At 41.7% G+C, this 20,710-nt stretch overlaps 1 long non-coding RNA gene across 1 annotated transcript; it reads left to right on the forward strand.

Annotated features, from left to right (window-relative positions):
* Positions 1-29: 29 nt before the first annotated feature.
* LOC138744258 (uncharacterized) lies at positions 30-20,113 on the forward strand. The gene is made up of 3 exons (XR_011345411.1): positions 30-200; positions 13,285-13,375; positions 16,752-20,113. It is a non-coding gene; the product is annotated as an uncharacterized lncRNA (long non-coding RNA).
* The last annotated feature ends 597 nt before the right edge of the window (positions 20,114-20,710 follow it).

The following is a 20,710-nucleotide window of genomic DNA, read 5'->3' on the forward strand; positions in this document are numbered from 1 at the left end:
CCGCGCGCCTGCGCGCTGCGGCCACCCGCCCGCCCTCGCGACCGTGGGGGGTCGGGTCGGTGACTGAGGACAGATCGAGCACTCCAATTTTTGGGGGGGTGGGTAGAGAAAAGAGACGGTTCAAGTGAAGGAGTCCCTCATCCCTTTAATTATGTTCCGATTATAAATGAAAGGATAATGCCGGGGAAATCTGGGTTACGGTAAGCACGAGGCCTTGTAACTGCATTTAAAGGGGCGGCAGGTCGCCCAGGGGACGCTTGCCATGTCGAACATACGCAGCCCCTTGCATTGCCCCCCCTCACCCCCTTTGCATTGCCCCCCCTCTCCCCCTTTGCATTGCCCCCCCTCTCCCCCTTTGCATTGCCCCCCCTCTCCCCCTTTGCATTGCCCCCCCTCTCCCCCTTTGCATTGCCCCCCCTCTCCCCCTTTGCATTGCCCCCCCTCTCCCCCTTTGCATTGCCCCCCCTCTCCCCCTTTGCATTGCCCCCCCTCTCCCCCTTTGCATTGCCCCCCCTCTCCCCCTTTGCATTGCCCCCCCTCTCCCCCTTTGCATTGCCCCCCCTCTCCCCCTTTGCATTGCCCCCCCTCTCCCCCTTTGCATTGCCCCCCCTCTCCCCCTTTGCATTGCCCCCCTCTCCCCCTTTGCATTGCCCCCCCTCTCCCCCTTTGCATTGCCCCCCTTCCCCCCTTTGCATTGCCCCCCTTCCCCCCTTTGCATTGCCCCCCTTCCCCCCTTTACATTGCCCCCCCTTCCCCCCTTTACATTGCCCCCCCTTCCCCCCTTTACATTGCCCCCCCTTCCCCTTTACATTGCCCCCCTCTCCCCCTTTACATTGCCCCCCTCTCCCCCTTTACATTGCCCCCCTCTCCCCCTTTACATTGCCCCCCTCTCCCCCTTTACATTGCCCCCCTCTCCCCCTTTGCATTGCCCCCCTTCCCCCCTTTGCATTGCCCCCCTTCCCCCCTTTACATTGCCCCCCCTTCCCCCCTTTACATTGCCCCCCCTTCCCCCCTTTACATTGCCCCCCCTTCCCCTTTACATTGCCCCCCCTCCCCCTTTACATTGCCCCCCTCTCCCCCTTTACATTGCCCCCCTCTCCCCCTTTACATTGCCCCCCTCTCCCCCTTTACATTGCCCCCCTCTCCCCCTTTACATTGCCCCCCTCTCCCCCTTTACATTGCCCCCCTCTCCCCCTTTACATTGCCCCCCTCTCCCCCTTTACATTGCCCCCCTCTCCCCCTTTACATTGCCCCCCTCTCCCCCTTTACATTGCCCCCCTCTCCCCCTTTACATTGCCCCCCTCTCCCCCTTTACATTGCCCCCCTCTCCCCCTTTACATTGCCCCCCTCTCCCCCTTTACATTGCCCCCCTCTCCCCCTTTACATTGCCCCCCTCTCCCCCTTTACATTGCCCCCCTCTCCCCCTTTACATTGCCCCCCTCTCCCCCTTTACATTGCCCCCCTCTCCCCCTTTACATTGCCCCCCTCTCCCCCTTTACATTGCCCCCCTCTCCCCCTTTACATTGCCCCCCTCTCCCCCTTTACATTGCCCCCCTCTCCCCCTTTACATTGCCCCCCTCTCCCCCTTTACATTGCCCCCCTCTCCCCCTTTACATTGCCCCCCTCTCCCCCTTTACATTGCCCCCCTCTCCCCCTTTACATTGCCCCCCTCTCCCCCTTTACATTGCCCCCCTCTCCCCCTTTACATTGCCCCCCTCTCCCCCTTTACATTGCCCCCCTCTCCCCCTTTACATTGCCCCCCTCTCCCCCTTTACATTGCCCCCCTCTCCCCCTTTACATTGCCCCCCTCTCCCCCTTTACATTGCCCCCCTCTCCCCTTTACATTGCCCCCCTCTCCCCCCTTACATTGCCCCCCTCTCCCCCCTTACATTGCCCCCCTCGCCCCCCTTTACATTGCCCCCCTCGCCCCCCTTTACATTGCCCCCCTCGCCCCCCTTTACATTGCCCCCTCTCCCCCCTTTACATTGCCCCCTCTCCCCCCTTTACATTGCCCCCTCTCCCCCCTTTACATTGCCCCCTCTCCCCCCTTTACATTGCCCCCTCTCCCCCTTTACATTGCCCCCCTCTCCCCCCTTTACATTGCCCCCCTCTCCCCCCTTTACATTGCCCCCCTCTCCCCCCTTTACATTGCCCCCCTCTCCCCCCTTTACATTGCCCCCCTCTCCCCCCTTTACATTGCCCCCCTCTCCCCCCTTTACATTGCCCCCCTCTCCCCCCTTTACATTGCCCCCCTCTCCCCCCTTTACATTGCCCCCCTCTCCCCCCTTTACATTGCCCCCCTCTCCCCCCTTTACATTGCCCCCCTCTCCCCCCTTTACATTGCCCCCCTCTCCCCCCTTTACATTGCCCCCCTCTCCCCCCTTTACATTTCCCCCCTCTCCCCCCTTTACATTGCCCCCCTCTCCCCCCTTTACATTGCCCCCCTCTCCCCCCTTTACATTGCTCCCCTCTCCCCCCCTTTACATTGCCCCCCTCTCCCCCCCTTTACATTGCCCCCCTCTCCCCCCTTTGCATTGCCTCCCCCCTCCCCCCTCTCCCCCTTTGCATTGCCTCCCCCCTCCCCCCTCTCCCCCTTTGCATTGCCTCCCCCCTCTCCCCCTTTGCATTGCCTCCCCCCTCTCCCCTCTCCCCCTTTGCAATAATACTTTCCCCACACATTGTCATTTCTGGCCTATCGCACTTAGATGAGGGGGGAAGAGTTGGCCCCACCACCCGGGGTGGTTCAATCAGAAAGCCTGGTGGTGAATAAGGGGCGGGGTGGCTCTCCGTGGGTGGAAGGAAAATAAACTTTCAAAAAGAACATTTCCTCTCATGCAAAGGTTTCCAAACCCCCCACCCACCCACCCATCCAAAAAAAACCCGTCCTGGCGATTGCACCAGGTCAGGCAACCAACTGCCCAGCCAAAAAAAAACCCTGCTAAATAACTGCAACTCAGGGAATCAAACTATTCGTGCTCGTCAAAAGTTGATCGTCAACTCTTACCTTAGTCTCGGACAATGAACTGCAATAGAGGGAGTATTTTTTATCTTAAATGAGCGGTGTCGATCTGCTTTCCTTAACTCTACGGGCGAGAGATGATTAAAAAACCCCTTCCAGCACTGACCAGCTTCAATTGGTGCAGAGATTTTACTATTCTGCAACGATGCTCACTCATCATGTGGTCAACAGCTGGAACACTGCAGTATTACAAGACCAGAAAGGAACTAAAAACTGCATTAGTATTCGCTGTGCCAAAAAACCCTACGAATTTTGCCGTGTTATCTGTTTTGAGGAGACGGCAACATTTGTACTTAAACCTCTTGTCCCAATATTTAATTGGAATGGAGAATTAGCCTTAATCTAGTGTGTTGAGTTGACGCAGAATCTTCAGTTGAAACGGCTGTAGCTTTCTCAATGTTGTCAGGAACGCACATTGTCCAAAAAAAAGAGTTGACCCTGATGTGGACTGGGTGGGGGAACTGCACAAGAGGAGGGGGGACACGGGGAATTTGCTGAACTCGGCAATGAATGGGGGGGAGGGGCATTTTATACAGCTGCAGCTGTAAAACACAAAAGCAAATCAAAAACTCCAACCCATGTGTTGAATGCCAGGAAAAAAAGTCATACCTAATTAAATAAAAAGTGACGGCTTGTTGGAAATATATAAAAAAACAAACTTAGATTTTGCCAAGTATCATTTTGTTGTGCATATAGCAAAATTTGAGCATTTTGCTCCTCGTTTGGGAAAAATACTTAATTTGCATTTTCAAATTAAAATAGACAAATATTCTGCTTTGTAATATGTCTCTGTTATTATATTAATCTATTCCTTTAAAATAATCCATACTATTTTAGTTTTACAGAATTCTGAACTAGGCTTCTGAAAAGGAAATTCTTTGCTCTTCAACATATGTGCTTGCCTTATTCCCCAGGAAATCAGTTATTTCCTGTTCAATGTATCTCACATCAATGTATGTTTAACAATCCCAGCTGATTATTTTTGAGATGTCTGTATACGCAGTTGTTTTTACACTGCTTCTTGCTTACTTCAAATCTAATCTAGTAACCCATGCCACAGGTTCCTTCTCTTTTGTCAGCAATATAAGAAAATTAGGTGTCACATTTGTAAATGCTCACATGAACACATATCCTTGTTTATGAGAATGGAATTAAACTGGCATATCTCCTCAAGTATCTTTTACAAATATTTCTTAAAATTGTTCTTGAAATGTGGGAGAGGCGATGGCATTTTCTTGGAATTAAAGTAGACCAGAGATTCCCAATCATTTCCAGATTTAATAGGCATGCACAGACTCTCAACAGCACACAAGTTTAATGCTTGAATTTCTTTTAATACTCAACATTGTACAAAAAATTTACATTGTTGTATATATTTACAATTTGAACTGTGGCTGAAAAGGACTCGATATCATGGATGAAATGGATAAATAATTTGGCTTTGTGCAATATCTGAGCAGTAATTGATGTTTTCTCTGCAACGGTGTTGGCGATACTTTGATACATTTCCAGAAATGGATGAAAATGACTTTCATGTTGATATGTTCTCTCGCAAATAATTTACACAGATCGAAAGTTGCTTTTGGCAATTCAGAAAACTCTACTTTTATTTACGATGATTATAAGTTTATTGTTATATATATTGACAAAAAGTACATATGTACCAAAATTCTTACATGCTGCAGCAGAATAGGTACTTTATAAAAAGAATTACAATAGTATGCATTAAATTAAAAATGTAATAAATACAAAAGATTAATAGAACCATAGAATGCCACAACACCGAAAACAGGCCATTTGGGCCTTCTAGTCTGTGCCAACCATTATTCCACTAGACCCATTGACCTGGACCCATTATGTAACCCTTCAGACCTCTCCCATCCATTTATCTATCCAATTTATTGTTAAAACTTAAGATCAAGCCAGCATTCACCGCATCAGATGGCAGCTCATTCCCACCACTCTCTGAGTGAAGAACTTCCCCCTAATGTTCCCCCTAAATCTTTCCCCTTTCATCTTAAAACTATGATCTCTTGTATTTATCTCCCCCAATCTGTGGAAAAAGCCTACTCACATCCACTCTGTCTATACCTCTCATAATCTTGTAAACCTCTATCAAATCTCTTATTCTTCGCTCCAAGGAATAAAGTCCTAACCTGTTTAATCTTTCCCTGTAATTCAACTCCTGAAGACCCAACAACATCCTAGTAAATCTCTGCATTCTTTCAATTCTTTTGAAATATTTATAGATTTTTCACTCAAACTCCAACAATTGTCAATATCTTTAATATTGTTATCAACATTATTTAGATTTCATTCTTGTTAATTCCATATAATCTTTTCATAGAGTTTGAGTTCTTTTTATCCCCTTCCCTTCCCCCCCAACATTGAAAACTTAACACCAAACTAATTACACTTGCACACAATAACTAAAACACTCACAACAAAGGTATGAAACTTGTATTTGGGGAGTTATGGGTTTGTCTCATCGTGGCAGTCAGTGCATAGACTGCCTTCTTTTTTTATCTGTAGCTTTTCCTGGTTAGAATGGGATGGACCTCTTCTGCTCCCTTGCCAATTGAGGGGTGGATTAGGAGGGTAGGTTCGGCTGGCGAGGCACACTACAATTGTGCACTCGTTCAATCTTATTGATATCCTTCCTGTAATTAGGTGACCAGAACTGCACACAGTATTCCAGAATTGGCCTCACCAATGTCTTGAACAACTTCGACATAACATCCCAACTCCTGTACTCAATACCTTGATTTATAAAGGCTAAAATGCCGACTGTTGTATACCGACACAAGAGGCATCAAAAATCAGCGGCAAAACTTTTTAAGTTGAACTATCGCAATGTGTCAAAATTATAATGCGATTAAACATGCTAAATTCAATAAAAGTTCATTTAATGTTTTTCCAACTTCCTATGTGATACAGAAAATCTTAAATGATCTTTCTGTTTAGTTTGAAGTTAGTCTATCATAATCCCCAATTTCTTTTCAGGAAGCAAACCTTTTGGAAAAAAATTGTTATAATTCAAACAGTTGAGAAAATTGCAGCTTTGTCAGATTTCAGATTTATTGTCAGAGTACATATATGCCACCACATACAATTCTGAGATTCTTTTATCTATGGGCAAGGCAGAATTACCACTTATTAGTAGTGCAAAAATACTGTGCACAACCTATTCATGTTAACAAATAAAGAACTATAAACAGATAACAAATGTAAATAAACTGATTTTGCAATACAGAGAGAATTTTAAAAAATCAATAAAATGCACAAGAAAGAGTCTTTGAATGAGTCCCTGATTGAGTTTGTTGTTGAGGAATTTGATGGTGATGGGGTACTCGCTGTTCTTGGTAGTGAGTCTTGTGGAACCTATACCTGTTTCCTGATTGCAGCAGTGAGAATGGAGTGTGTGCTGGGTGGTGTGGGTCCTTGATGATTGCTGCTGCTCTCCAACAGTAGTGTTTCCTGTAGATGTTCTTGATAGTGGGAAGGGTTTTGCCTGTAATGTCCTGGACTGTGTCCTTTACCTTTTGCAGGGCTCAGAGGTATTGGTGTTCCTGTACTAGACCATGATGCAGCTAGTCAGCACACTTTCCACCACACATAGAAATTTGTCAGGGTTTCTGGTGTCATATCAAACCTCTGCAAACTCCTGAGGAAGTAGAGACACTGATGTGCTTTCTTCACAATGCCGTTAGTGTGTTGGGTCCAGGAAAAATCCTCCGTGATAATGACTCCCAAGAACTTAAATTTGCTTACCTTTCCATCTCTGATCCCCCAATGATCACTGGGTTGTATACCTCTGGCTCCTTAATTTTGGTGACCTTAGTTTTAGTTTTCCTCCACATAATGAACCTCACAATTCCAACTTTCTTTTCAAGAATTAGTGCAGTCTTGTGCTCAACGTTGATGAAGATTAATTTAGGAATAATCCAGATTTAGTTCATTCGGCCAAGAGAATAGATCTGACAAGTGACTTGGGAGCCCAATGATAACATTGGAAATGGGTATTTAGCAAATAATAGCTTGATCTTCTGAGCATAGTTCAGTGACTCAGAGACTTTGTGACAGAATTGGTTTAGCGCATCACCCTGCATGAAGTCCCTACATGAAGATATAAATGTCATCTTCACAACACTTTTCAACATCACTTTCAAGTTGGAGAGACATTTTAGGAAAAAAAATGTATTCCTACAGTTATCTAAAATTACAACAAGATCTAGTTGAACTTTGAAACTGACCCAAGAGATGGCAGGAGGAACTTAACTCCAAGAAGTGCTAAGAGTTGTGGTAGTTTAAACCAGAGCATGATTTACCCCATGAACGGAGAATAGAGAGACTGGGCTTTCGGTACATAGTTTGATAAAATTGGTGACAAAGGTGGGGAGGGTGGTGAAAATATCATTTGGCATACTTGCCTTCATCAGCTAGGGTATTGAGTACAAGAGAAAGACATATTACTGTACAACTGTATAAAGACATTGGAAAGACCACAATTGTATTGTGTGTGGGTCTGCTTATTCGGCTTTTGGAAAGATATAATTAGGATGGAAACGGCACAAAAGAGATTCATGAGAATATTACTGTAGTGCGCGTCGAAAGACCCAAAGACTTGTTGATCCAAACCAAGGCGGTAGCTGACTGTGGGTCGATGTCGAGGCATTCAACAAGTCTTTGGTTCTTTTGACACGCACTACAATTTTATTAACTAAAAGACTGGAGCATATCACAAGTAGGTCGACCTGGTCTGGCTAGGAGCAATCCTTTAAGACTTGCCAGTAGGCGTGGCTACACTCTCAGCCAATCACAGTCATCCTACACGACCATCTGTACATATGTACATATACACATTGTGATAGAATCTGTACTATCATAATTACCAAAACTGGTAGGCTTGAATTATAAAGATAGGCTGGGGTGTGAAGGGGTCCTTATTTATAAAATCACGAGGACTGTGTTAAATTGTCATTCCCCCCCCCCTCCCCAGGATATGGGTATCTAAAATTAGAGTACGTAGATTTAAGGTAAGAGGGGAAAGACATAAAATAATGGTTCTCAACCTTTTTCTTTCCACTCACATACCACTTTCAGTATTCCCTATGCCATAGGTGCTCTGTAATTAGTAAGGGATTGCTTAAGGTGGTATGTGGGTGGAAAGAAAAAGTTTGAAAACCACTGTTTTAATCGTTCCTAATTGACTCGTTATGTGTGTGGTTTCATAACTCCAAAGGAAATGGGCCAATGACAATTTTTCTCAAGCAAAATATTTCAGTAACATTTGGGTCAAGAAGCAGTGATTCTCCACCTTCCCTTCACACTCACATACCCCTTTAAGTAATCCCTCACTAATCACAGAGCACTTATGGCTCTGGGATTACTTAAAGGGGTATATGAGTGGGAAGGTCGAGAACCACTGGTTTAAAAGGACCTGATGCGCATCTTTTATCTACAGTGTTGGGTATATGAAACTGGTAGCGATGAGGATAATTGTAATATTTAAAAGAAATTTAGACATATGCATGGAATTGGAATTGTAGGGATATGAGCCAAAGGCAAATAGCACTACCTTGGTTGGCATGAACAGTTTGAAGTCCTATTTCTATGGTGTTGCAACTATATGCATCCACTATGTGTCACTATTCAGCAACCTTTACCAGACTTTGTAACACCTGTACCGATGACAATACATTGTGACCAAATTCTATGTTAGTTTATCCAGCTACCAAACAAATGGAGAACCGGATTAGATGTAAGCAGCAAAAGGTAAAACTATCCTCTATTGTACTTTTTGTGTATGCCACACATACACCAGAAGACGAGCAAAGCCACCGCATCCATGCATTCATCCAGCTGAGGAGTAAAATACTAATGTTCTTCACTCATTAAGTTATTGATTGTCATGCCATTAATTTGATATGGCACTACATTGTTTCATAATTACATTAATTGAAATATGGTTTGACCATTTATCCAACAATATTCCTTACCATAGGGAAATAGAGTGAATGTAGTATTAGGTCATCTGCTATTGTCTAAGGTTTCCAGATCTCACAACCGAGTCATCTGTTGGACAAATCCTATCTTGCTAACCTTTATCTTTACCCACATCTGCCTGGTCCCATTCCTTTTTCTCTTCTTCCTCCGTTACATTTGATGATTGTATTGTGCTTCTTCATGCACCCATAATGAGATCGTCAAATTTATCCACTTTGCTGCTAATTTTCACCCTGACCATCTTCGGCAACACTCTTCCTTTTCTAAATCTCTGACTCCATCTCAACAGATGTTTTCTACAAACGCACCAACTCCCACAGTTACCTCAAGTAGACCTCTTTATACACTGTCTCCTGTTAGGATTCTATTCTTTTTTATCAATTCCTCTGTTTCCGTGCATCTGCTTCTAGGATGAGATTTTTCATTCCAGAGCATCTGAGATGTTCTCATTCTTCAAAAAACATCTTCCCCTCTACCACTATCAGCTCAGCCCTTCCCCACATCCCCTCTATTTCCTGCCTCACAATTGAAATCGCCCTCAAGTGTTGGTTGATCAGAGTGTAGTGCTATCCATTAAGCACATTAAACTCAGAGATGTGATTACCGTAATAAACTTTAATCACCATAAAATATCAGCACGTCTCACGTGTTGCTGGCCTAGTTCCAAAGCAGGTACTGAGGGAGGGGTTTGGACAAAACAGCCTTTATGGGGATTCTGAGGGGAGGAGTCACAGGTGTAGGAGTGGGCCAGCCTATACAGTATATTCATACAGACAGCGGTAATTGCTATACAGTAGTTCAACCACATGGAGATGGGGGATTATTGTCTGTCAGTACTCATTGTGTTCTCACTGATCACAATTAACATTGGGATTTCATGTGAAGTGACCAAAGATCACAGATGTAAAGACCTGGGCTGGACATATGTCAAAATGGACCTGCCTTCACAAGGCAAGATACCGGAGATGAATTAAATAAAAATAATTATAACATGATGCTTCCATGCAACATTCTCCTAAACCATATCAGAAATCACCTGCAACATCTGGTAGTGTGTATTTTCCTCTGAATCATGGATGAAACAGCTATCATATGGAACAGGGAACAGTTCAGTATTTATTTTCCTTCCGAAAATGACAACAACTACAAATAACAAATCTTTTCCACGAGAAAGTAAGCACCTTTTAGAATGAATATCATCCTTGGAACTCAAGTGGTCTTGATGTAGATTACCCCAAATTCCCACAGTTTTAAAGCATCTGATAAAATTACTATCATAAAAATGCAATAAATAAATAGTGTGAAACATTTTCCCCAGTCTTCCCAGATATTCACTGAGATGACTTGTGTGCCCACAGGGAGCCTTTGCCCCATTTTAAAATCAATTGAGCTTATTGATTAGCTGTGATTCCTTAAATTAGGAATAATGCTTATTCTGTCTAGGTGACCTTCTGTAAGATTCCTATGCACCTGTGCTGTGGAGGAATGGGTTTGAGCAATGAATTACACTTTGTCAAAATGCTGTACTTCGATTTATACCAAATAGTTTTGTTGATACAATCCTTCATTATGGTAGTTTTACACATGATTTCTTTGCTTTAGTCATGAATCTTCTGTGATTTGTGATAAACATCGATACTTTTGTACCATTAGTTTTTGTTCCCTTGAGGTTAATGGACATAACCAACATGCATGATGTTACATTTACACAAATTATATGTCATTGACCCAACCACCAAAAACATCAAAATGTTTTTTTTTAATGGCACATTAACCACACAGATTTTGCTGTCATCTTACTATTTTCTCAACACTACCTTTCAGGGAATTAATAAAAAGCAGATCAGAGGGTCATGACTGAACACAGCAAAATGCAGCTAATTAGGAAGCTTCCAAGATGATCTATATAGTATAACTGATAATCCAGCATCCTTGTAGCTTTGCTGTGCTTGATTAGCAAACTTTACAGATTAATGGGTAGCTAATCCTTTTAATACTCCAACATACTTTAACTTTTTTTAATGTTATGCAAATAGTATGCAGTGAGTTTAAAGGGAGCAATAAATACAACCAATGAGCTTCAGCTTGTAAGTTACTGAACATTGTCCTGACTCCAAATGAACACCCAACCCATTATCTGGACCTTCAGATCTGGTCATACAACCAGCTCAAACTCCAATCCCCCAGATAACATTCTAGATTAATGAGTAAAGCAGATCCTGAACAAACTAGATTTCCAACAATTGAATTTCAAATTATCAGTTTTTTTGTATTTCTTAAAAACTTTCTGCAAGATCACAAGAACCCTTCTTTTAAAGTTTTTTTTAAAAATTTGATGCCGTGTATCTAATTTCCCTTCATCAGTGACTAAATTTCTAGTGATTACCTCAAAAAACTTAATTTTTTTAGATGAAATGATGTACATTTATACTGGCCATGTGGTTGATTTTTTTTTCTAAATGAGTACTGTTATCGGAGATTGTCAGTTTATTATGTAAGGCAATGAAGGTAAATTACAGGTGAATCCTGGTTCGAATCCGGTGCTGTGTACAAGGAGATTTTAAATTCTCTCCATACCTCCGGTAAATTTCCTCCAGATGCTTGATTTTCTTCCCACATTCTAAAATCATACAGGCATAGTATGTTAATTGATCACATTGTTGTATATAAGTGATGCAGGCTTGTGGTCCAGAAGGCCCTGTATCCGTCCCGTATTTCTAAATTAAAAATTAAATGAAATTAAATGCAATATTACAATATTTTATATTACAAAAGTAACTACAGTTTAAAAAGTGTTTAATTGGTTGTAAAGTATTTTATAATGTAATAGGCACAATATAAATGCAAACATTTTATATATTGATTAAAAAGATCTAACAATAAAAAATGTTTACTTAATTACTTGACAATTATTTTAACAATATTTTAGAAATGAAACATTAACTGTTTTCCTTCCTTCTCCTTTTAACTTAGTTTTCCAGCATTGTTTTTATTTGAGTTTTCAGCATTTACCACTTTTCCAGTATTTTTGATTTTCACTTATTTATTTTTCTTATTCTGATCCAGGTTCTTAACAGTTGAAACATTTATCAAAGCAGAATTTTTATTGTTATCTTATATATCAAATAATGGGAGTCTGGAATAGCTCTAGCCATTACATTTTATCCATTCATCATTTTTTTTCTGGGGTCCCTTGGTGCCATCACACTCAGTTCAATGTTTTCTTTCTATCATTCTCTCCAGACTCTTTGAATTCTGCTCTTCTAATCAGATTTTGTTCAAGACCACAAAGAGGTCTGGAGATAAATCATCCTTGGCAGAGGCCAAACTGACCATTCATGAAGGGTGTTGTTGAATAATTGCTATCTGATATAATTATTGAACACCAGTCTGTGAAAGATTGAGGGTAGACTGATAGGACAATAATAATCAAGTTTAGATTTTTGTAGCATTTTAAATGTGTGACAATTTACCAAGGCAATTTTCCACATTGTCAGTTGCATGCCAGGGCTGTTGACATACTAGAATTGCTTGAATAGAGGCTATTTCTAGAAAGTTTTCAGTGAGATCCTATAGCCTTTGCTGTCCATTGTAATGTGTCAATTATTGATTTTATTGTTCAATTCAGAGACGAATTAGCACTGTCTCAACCTATCAGAGGTGCCTATTGTGCACTCCTGGGCTCATGGCCTTAATGCCCATTCATCTGGGTCTGACGTTTCTGTCTGGAAGATTAGCTCATTGTCTCCTGACATTGGAGAGGCATCGCATAATGGATTGCTCTTAATTTTGGAAACTAATATATAAATATTTTCATTTTGTTAAAATTAGTTTGAAAACTACAATACAGGTCAAGTACCCCTTATCCGAAATGCACAGGACCAGAAGTGTTTCAGATTTTGGGTTTTTTTTCCAGATTTTAGAATAATGTGTTCAATAATGTGAATAATGTTTTGAACTTAGCAAAAAAAAACTTGACCTCTGCTTACAAAAGAAGATAAATGCAGCACCAAATACTAGAAATTTTGCTGGATGGCAAAAAAACACAGTGAGTGACACATGTAGTTCTGATGGTGACGATGGTTGGTAACAAATTGGCGCCCATTTATGGTGTTATGTCAGCACTTAAAACGATTTGGATTTTGGAGCATTTTGGATTTCAGAACTTGGGATAAGGGGTACTTGACCTGTATTAACAAACATGAAAATCATTACATTAAAGTAAAATAACATACCTGCAATTATATTTTTCTACTCAGGTGAAATCTCATTCAAATGTTCCTCCAACTAGTCCTCTGTGGTTTAAAATTCAAAGATCAAATGCGAGTACACTCAACCCATAACTCAATGGTGAGTCCACTGCAGAGCAGTATAGCAAATGCGTTAATCTTCAGGTTATAGCTGACTTTCACATTTAACAGAACTTGCGTGTAGATTCAAGATGAGCTGTGTCACTGCACAGTACCCAATATGGTATCGGTGAAAAATGCCTTCTCTTGTCGATTATTATCCAATCTAGCCTTTCTATACTACTCATGACTACCACCCTCCAACCCCTTCCTGCCTCTTCTCCCAAAACCAAATACAGTCGAAATATGTATCAGAAATTAAAGGTGTTGCTTTTCCACAAATTTCCTACACTGTCACGCAAAAATTCTTCATCTATTGGCCTTCGTAAATATAATACCCATGAGAAACATGAACAGAAACAGTTTGTAGATTAAAAAAAATATAGTTAGATTTGAGCACCCCCTTTAGGCAATTTAAACCACAAAGTAAAATTTTACTCGTCAGAGTATGTTAGTTCTACCACTGCCCTCTACCTTCTGAGGCATGCTTATTCCAAATCCACATATTACACAACTGTGCTGGAGAAACTCAGCAGGTCACACAGCATCCATAGGAAGTAAAGGATAGCCAACATTTCAGGCTTGAGTCCATTGTCAGGTATAAGCTAAAACAGGTAAGCACCTACATATAAAGTTTGGGGGAGGAGGAGATAAGAGACCCTTTTATTCAGGTGCCCTCTGCCCTTCCTCCATCCCTCTCCCCCACCTTTTCAATGAGGCACCTGCTTGACTTTTTTTTATACCTGACAAAAGGCCCAAACCCAAAATGTTTGTTACTCTTTACTTTGTATGGATGCAGTGTGCCCTGCTGAGTTTTTCCAGCACGTTTGTGTATTGCATTCAACACCAGCATCTGCAGACTTTTTTGTCTAATTCCAGATCCATGCAGTATTGTTTCCATGCAGTATTGTTTCCATGCAGTATTGTTTCCATGCAGTGTTGTTTCCACGCAGTATTGTTTCCATGCATCCCATGCCTCATGACTTTCTAGATGAGCCAATCATGGGTAACTTTGTCAAATGGTTTACTAAAATCCTTATATCACTTCCACTACCCTACTGTCATCAATTTCTTTGGTCATAACTTTGAAAGACATAATTAGTTTCATGAAACATGACCTGCCCCTCACAAAGCCTTGCTGATTATCCCTAATAAGACCACTTCTACCAAAGCTCATGAATCCTACCCTCAAGGATCTTCCCAATAAGTTTCTCAACACTGACATAAGACTTAATGGTCAGTAAGTTTTATGCCAGTGATTCCCAGGATTCTCCCTATTACCTTTCTTGAACAAAGGAACTACAGTTGCAATCCTCATATCCTCCAATACCACTCTTGTGGACAGGAAGGATACAGAGATTATCATTAATACCCCAGCAATCTATTCCCTTGCTTCCCAATGTAATCTGGGATATATCCCATGTGGCCGCAGGACAGTATCTCTCTGAACGAATTTTAAAAGCTCCATTCTACATCTTTCTTAAGCTCGACATGCCCCAGCACATTTGCCTGCTCTATGCGACCTCACATTCATCAAGGTCTCTCTTCCTGGTGAACAGTGAAGCAAAATATTAATTAAGGACACCGGCTACTTACTCCACCTTCACCCCCTTTATCCCTGAACAGTCCTCTTCTTCTTTGGCTTGGCTTCGCGGCAAAGATTTATGGAGGGGGTAAAAAGTCCACGTCAGCTGCAGGCTCGTTTGTGGCTGACAAGTCCGATGCGGGACAGGCAGACACGGTTGCAGCGGCTGCAGGGGAAAAATGGTTGGTTGGGGTTGGGTGTTGGGATTTTCCTCCTTTGCCTTTTGTCAGTGAGGTGGGCTCTGCGGTCTTCTTCAAAGGAGGTTGCTGCCCGCCAAACTGTGAGGCGCCAAGATGCACGGTTTGAGGCGTTATCAGCCCACTGGCGGTAGTCAATGTGGCAGGCACCAAGAGATTTCTTTAGGCAAATCCTACCCACACTCTAATCATCCACCCATTCTTCATGCGCATGTAGATTACTTTGGGGTATTCCTTACACTTGCTTGCCAAGCCCGTCTGATATGACCTTCTAGCTTCTTAAGTTACATATAGATCGGAAATAACAATGGTAGATATCCTTTACTAACATTTGCCGATGATCTAAAAGTTTCAACTGCATGCAAGGTTGTTGTTCAATGCAGGATGGCTTTTGTAGATCTTGAAAGAGATTCACTGAATATCAGTCTTGGCAAAGTAGTGGTTCATATTAAGGCAGGGTTTGCTGTTAAATGCCATCCATTTTGATTTCTTCCATTTTACTTCAGTTTTTAATTTAATTGCTTCTTCATCAGTCTTGTTGATGTTTTGAACTGGCAGCAAAATCACAACCTGCGATTTTAATGACCTCAGAAACTGTAAGTACAACTGCTAAATCCAAACAGCTTCAGTAGGCAAAAACAATGTGTGTTCTGCTGGGGTCTAGAATGAAAATTTTATTGGTTTCAATACAGAATATAAAATTGGCAGACTCTAACTGCCTCTGATGAGAACACCATATGTACATGATCTGACATTAGGAGCCATATTTTCCTGATTCTGATTTAACAGCCAGAAACTAACTGTGTTATTATTCTACCTGTGGATTTGATTCTCACTCAAAACTTATACAGATTATTAGTCTACTTTGCTCTGTGAACTTTAGTACGTGCATTTTATTGTTGGGTGAAATAGTCAGAATTTGTAGCTCTGGTTTCTTTTAGATCTATAATGTCTATATGTCCCGATATAAATCTTTTCCATTTAACCATCACAAATGTTCATCTTTAACTTTTATGAAGTTCACTAGGATTTTCATAGAAAATAATTTTATGAAAATTGCTGCAATTCATCAGGCATTATTAAAAATTTTCACTCATATCCTGCATCAATTTATTTTAAAGCATGGAATACCTTTCTGCCTTCAGCCATTTCATTTTACATACTCAGCCATTATAGAGGAGCTTTGGTACAGTGAGGGAATAATTCTTATACAAGTAGGAAGCAGAAAGAGTGCACGAGAAATGCCATTATTGATGAAGAATTGCAGTCAAGGTAGGTCCAGAATTCAGTGAAACTAAGTGCAAATGTAATATGTATTCAAGGAAAGAACTTATAAATAAACAATGGTTAAAAAGTCAGCGAATTAGAGCCTACAAAATTATTTTAATGGGCTCAAGAGGGGAAACATATAACTAATTATGATTTGAATGTGTGTCAAAGGAGGAAATATTTTCACAGATGTTGGATTCATTGACCATTTCAAAAGTAAATAAGGGATGCTGTACAAACAAATAACATAGGAACTTTAAAAATTATTTATGATCTTCGGTTAACTTTTATCTTCCACTTACCCATTTCCCCTTTCTCTTGCTCAGCTTGAAATATGAATGCTTGGTAGAAGAAGATTTGAGAAAAACCATGGAAATGCCTTGATGACAGTGCCTCCGAGAATTACTATCCAAGCTGGCCTTAAGTTGAGTACCCAAAGTTCCTACCTAAATTTGACAGGAAGCTTTATTTTTGTTCTTTAAAGGGTCTCGAGGGGATTGTTACCAAGTGGTTTGTAAAATGTTCCTTTTGTTTATCAAAATTTTAAAGAACGTCTACCAATCTACCAGTGGTCACTTCCCCCCTCCCTCCACCCCCCCCCCCCACTTCCTCTGCCTCTCATAACATGTATCACCTATCCATGACCTCTTGTGTGTCGAGGCTTGGTGATGGGAAATGGTAGCAGAGATGCCAAAACTGAGCAATCAAATGCATGTTCTGCCCAAGCTTAAATGAAATATTTCATAGAGGGTTCATTAGTACTTGAACGTTTCTGACAGAATTTTACCCACTGCTGACCATTTGTCTGTGCATCAGGAATTCAGTTTGTTCCTCTGACTATTCTATTGATTTGATGAAATTTTCTCAGGGCAATTACTGTATTTGGGTATGTAAGGTCAATTGTAACTGACTGTTCCCACCATTAGTGGTAGTGCAAATTTTTAAAAAACTATCTAGTTAAAATGAGTCATTAACCTTTAAGTAACAGAAATCACAGCTATGCAGATAGTTGATGGAGCAGCAGTATTACTGGTGGCACATTGGTAGAATTCTTTGTATATCATTGGTAAAGTTAAGAATTAGAAGAGAAGAGAAAATGGGAATGCACTGCAGAGAGTTGAAGTAGAATTTATTTGTCTTCAAGGCTTGCAATATTTCATGAAAGCTTGTATTTAATTGTTTATCCAGTGTTTTAATGCTTCGTGCCTCTGTCTATAAGATTTAAAAAAAAACCCAGATTTTAATGATATGGACTAAGAGAGAGCAGGGGAGATTGTGTATACATATCTGTATTGTACTATCTGAGAAGATTAATAGCAAGACAATCTTGAACATGCACTTCTACAGAAGAAGGATTCAGTTGTGGTGGTACACATTGGAATTAACAGCATAACCAAAAAGCAAGATTCTCTGAAAACTTCCAGAATCTTGGTTCTAAGTTCAACAGGACCTTAAAGGTTATAATTGCTGGAGTTTATTTGAGCCATATGCAGATTGACTCAGATTATGAGGGTAGATAAGTAAAAGAAGAACTAACCGTGAGACAGAAAGGAACTTGATTGGGATGGACTCCACCTGAAACTGGCATTAAAATCCTTGCAGAAGGAATGCATAGAATAGCTATGAGGACTTAAAACTAGTTCATGGGATGTTGTGGAGGGTTAAGGTGAAAAGATAACTTTGGTAATAGTTCCAAAACAAATAGAAAAGGATAAGGAATTAAAAAGAAGCTATCCTCATGGAATAATGTTTGGAAAGTACTGTATTTGATGGCATGTTAGACTCCCTTTTTTCCTAAATAAATTGCTCAAAAAAAGCCCCCCTCCCCCACCCCCCCCCCCCCCCCCCCGGGCCTTGTATGCGAAGGTGACATTTTGGAGACCATGATATTGCCAGCTGCCCCGGTATCAGGGAGGGAGCGATCCCCTGCTGTCCACCCAGTAATGCTACCAGGGCCTGGTATCAGGGAGGGAGGGATTCCCCCAGGCCCCGGGGCACCACTTAAAGGCCCCCCGAGTGCCATCGCCCTTAATCCTAAGCACCACTTCCACCCCTAACCTTAACTTCCCCATGCCGCTGCCGCCCCCTAACCCATATACCCCTCCCTCCACCCTGAGTGCCATCGCCACTGCTGCTGTTGGTGCTATCCCGGACATACAAGGAACACATACCTGTTTTTTCCATGCTTGGTACTCGTCCTCTTTCCTCGTCCTCGTGTTCACTCTCAATGAAACAACACCAAATACAACATGGCAACCACCAAGGCCAAATCTCGCGAGACCTGTTTATCCATAAATACACTAAATCATGTAGACCTGCTTACCCATAAATACACTAAAACATGTGCACTAAGATTTTTTAAATTCTTAATATTCCCTGCTGAATATGCCCAGGGGTCTTATATGCCATCAAATATTGAACCAGGAAAGAAAATAAGAATACTTGAATAAAACATTACAGCAGAAAGATGATGGTTGGAGAGCCACTCAGATTCTGGAGTTAGAGATATAACAAGCCTTATTTCAATCGATGTAACTACAAGTACAGAAAAGATAGAGGTGGAGGAATAGTGTTATATGTCAAAGATAAATTCATTTCAGTGGTGATAGAGGATATAACAAGTAGCGAATGTGTAAAAGACAATGGAGAATGGAGAGAAGGTATATGGTTTTCAGAATGGAGAGAAGGTATATGGTTTTCAGAATGGAGAATGGAGAGAAGGTATATGGTTTTCAGAATGGAGAGAAGGTATGTGGTTTTCAGAATGGAGAATGGAGAGAAGGTATATGGTTTTCAGAATAGAGAGAAGGTATATGGTTTTCAGAATGGAGAATGGAGAGAAGGTATATGGTTTTCAGAATGGAGAGAAGGTATATGGTTTTCAGAATGGAGAATGGAGAGAAGGTATATGGTTTTCAGAATGGAGAGAAGGTATATGGTTTTCAGAATGGAGAATGGAGAGAAGGTATATGGTTTTCAGAATGGAGAGAAGGTATATGGTTTTCAGAATGGAGAATGGAGAGAAGGTATATGGTTTTCAGAATGGAGAGAAGGTATATGGTTTTCAGAGTCAGAATTTATTGTCATTAAAAGTCTCGAAATTTGTTGTTTTGTGGCAGCATCACAGGGCAAACAGTTTCTATAAACCACCTTTCAACAATAAGTAATAATAGTGCACAAAAGTCAAAGTGAGGCAGGGCCTTTGGTTCATTGATCATTCAGGAATCTGATGGCAGAGGGGAAGAAGCTGTCCCTGTGCTGCTGAGTGCTCGTCTTTAGGCTCCTGTACCTTTTCCTGATGGTAGCAGAGTGAAGAGGGCATGTTCTGGGTGTTGGGGGGTCCTTGAGGATAGAGGCTGCTTTTTTAAGACACCACCTCTTGTACATGTCCTCGATGGAGTGAAGTCTGGTGCCCGTGATATCACAGGCTCAGTTAACAAACCTCTGGAGTTTTTTTCTTGTCCTGAGCATTGGCACCTCCATACAGACTGTGAGGCAACCAGCCAGAGTGCTCTCCATAGTACACCTGTAGAAGTTTTCATGAGTTCAGTGACATACTGAATCTCCTCAGATGCGCCGCCCCCCACCCCCCCCCCCCATGAGGAAGTCAAGGATCCAGTTGCAGAGGTGGGGTGCAGAGGCCCAGAGGTTGTAGCTTCTTGATCAGCACTGAGGGAGTAATGGTGTTGAAGGCTAAATTATAGTTGATGAAGATTTAAGAGTAAAGATCAGCCTTGATCCTCTGGAATGGTCATCTGGACAGGCTTAAATGTCCAAGTAGCCTATTCTGGACCTCTCCACTCACCTTCTGCAACTGGAATTTTGACTTCCTCATCAGAAGACCAGAGTCAGTATGAAGCAGAAGCAACATCTCGTCCTCACTGAAAATCAGCACAGATGCTCCTCAAGAATGAGTGCTTTAGCCCACTGCTCTACCCACTCTACATCAGTGGTTCCCAAATTTTTTCAGGATGATGGTGTCCCCTTGGCTCCCAGGCCACATCCCTAGTGCCCCCTCCTTACCATTTCCATCCCCCCTCCCGACACACACACACACACACACACACACACACACACACACACACACACACACACACACACACACATCTCTTTCTTGGTGTTAGGTCTACTGCAAATTTAAAACAACAACTAATCTAACACTATAAACAATATAACACTATAACACTAAAAACACGTATTTCTCACATAAAACTTATACTAAACCAATTAGCAATTCAAAAGGGTAAATTTACATCTCACCTCATATTACACAGTTGGTCCCCGT

This window comes from Narcine bancroftii, chromosome 10 (assembly GCF_036971445.1).
Source record: "Narcine bancroftii isolate sNarBan1 chromosome 10, sNarBan1.hap1, whole genome shotgun sequence".
Taxonomy (NCBI): domain Eukaryota; kingdom Metazoa; phylum Chordata; class Chondrichthyes; order Torpediniformes; family Narcinidae; genus Narcine; species Narcine bancroftii.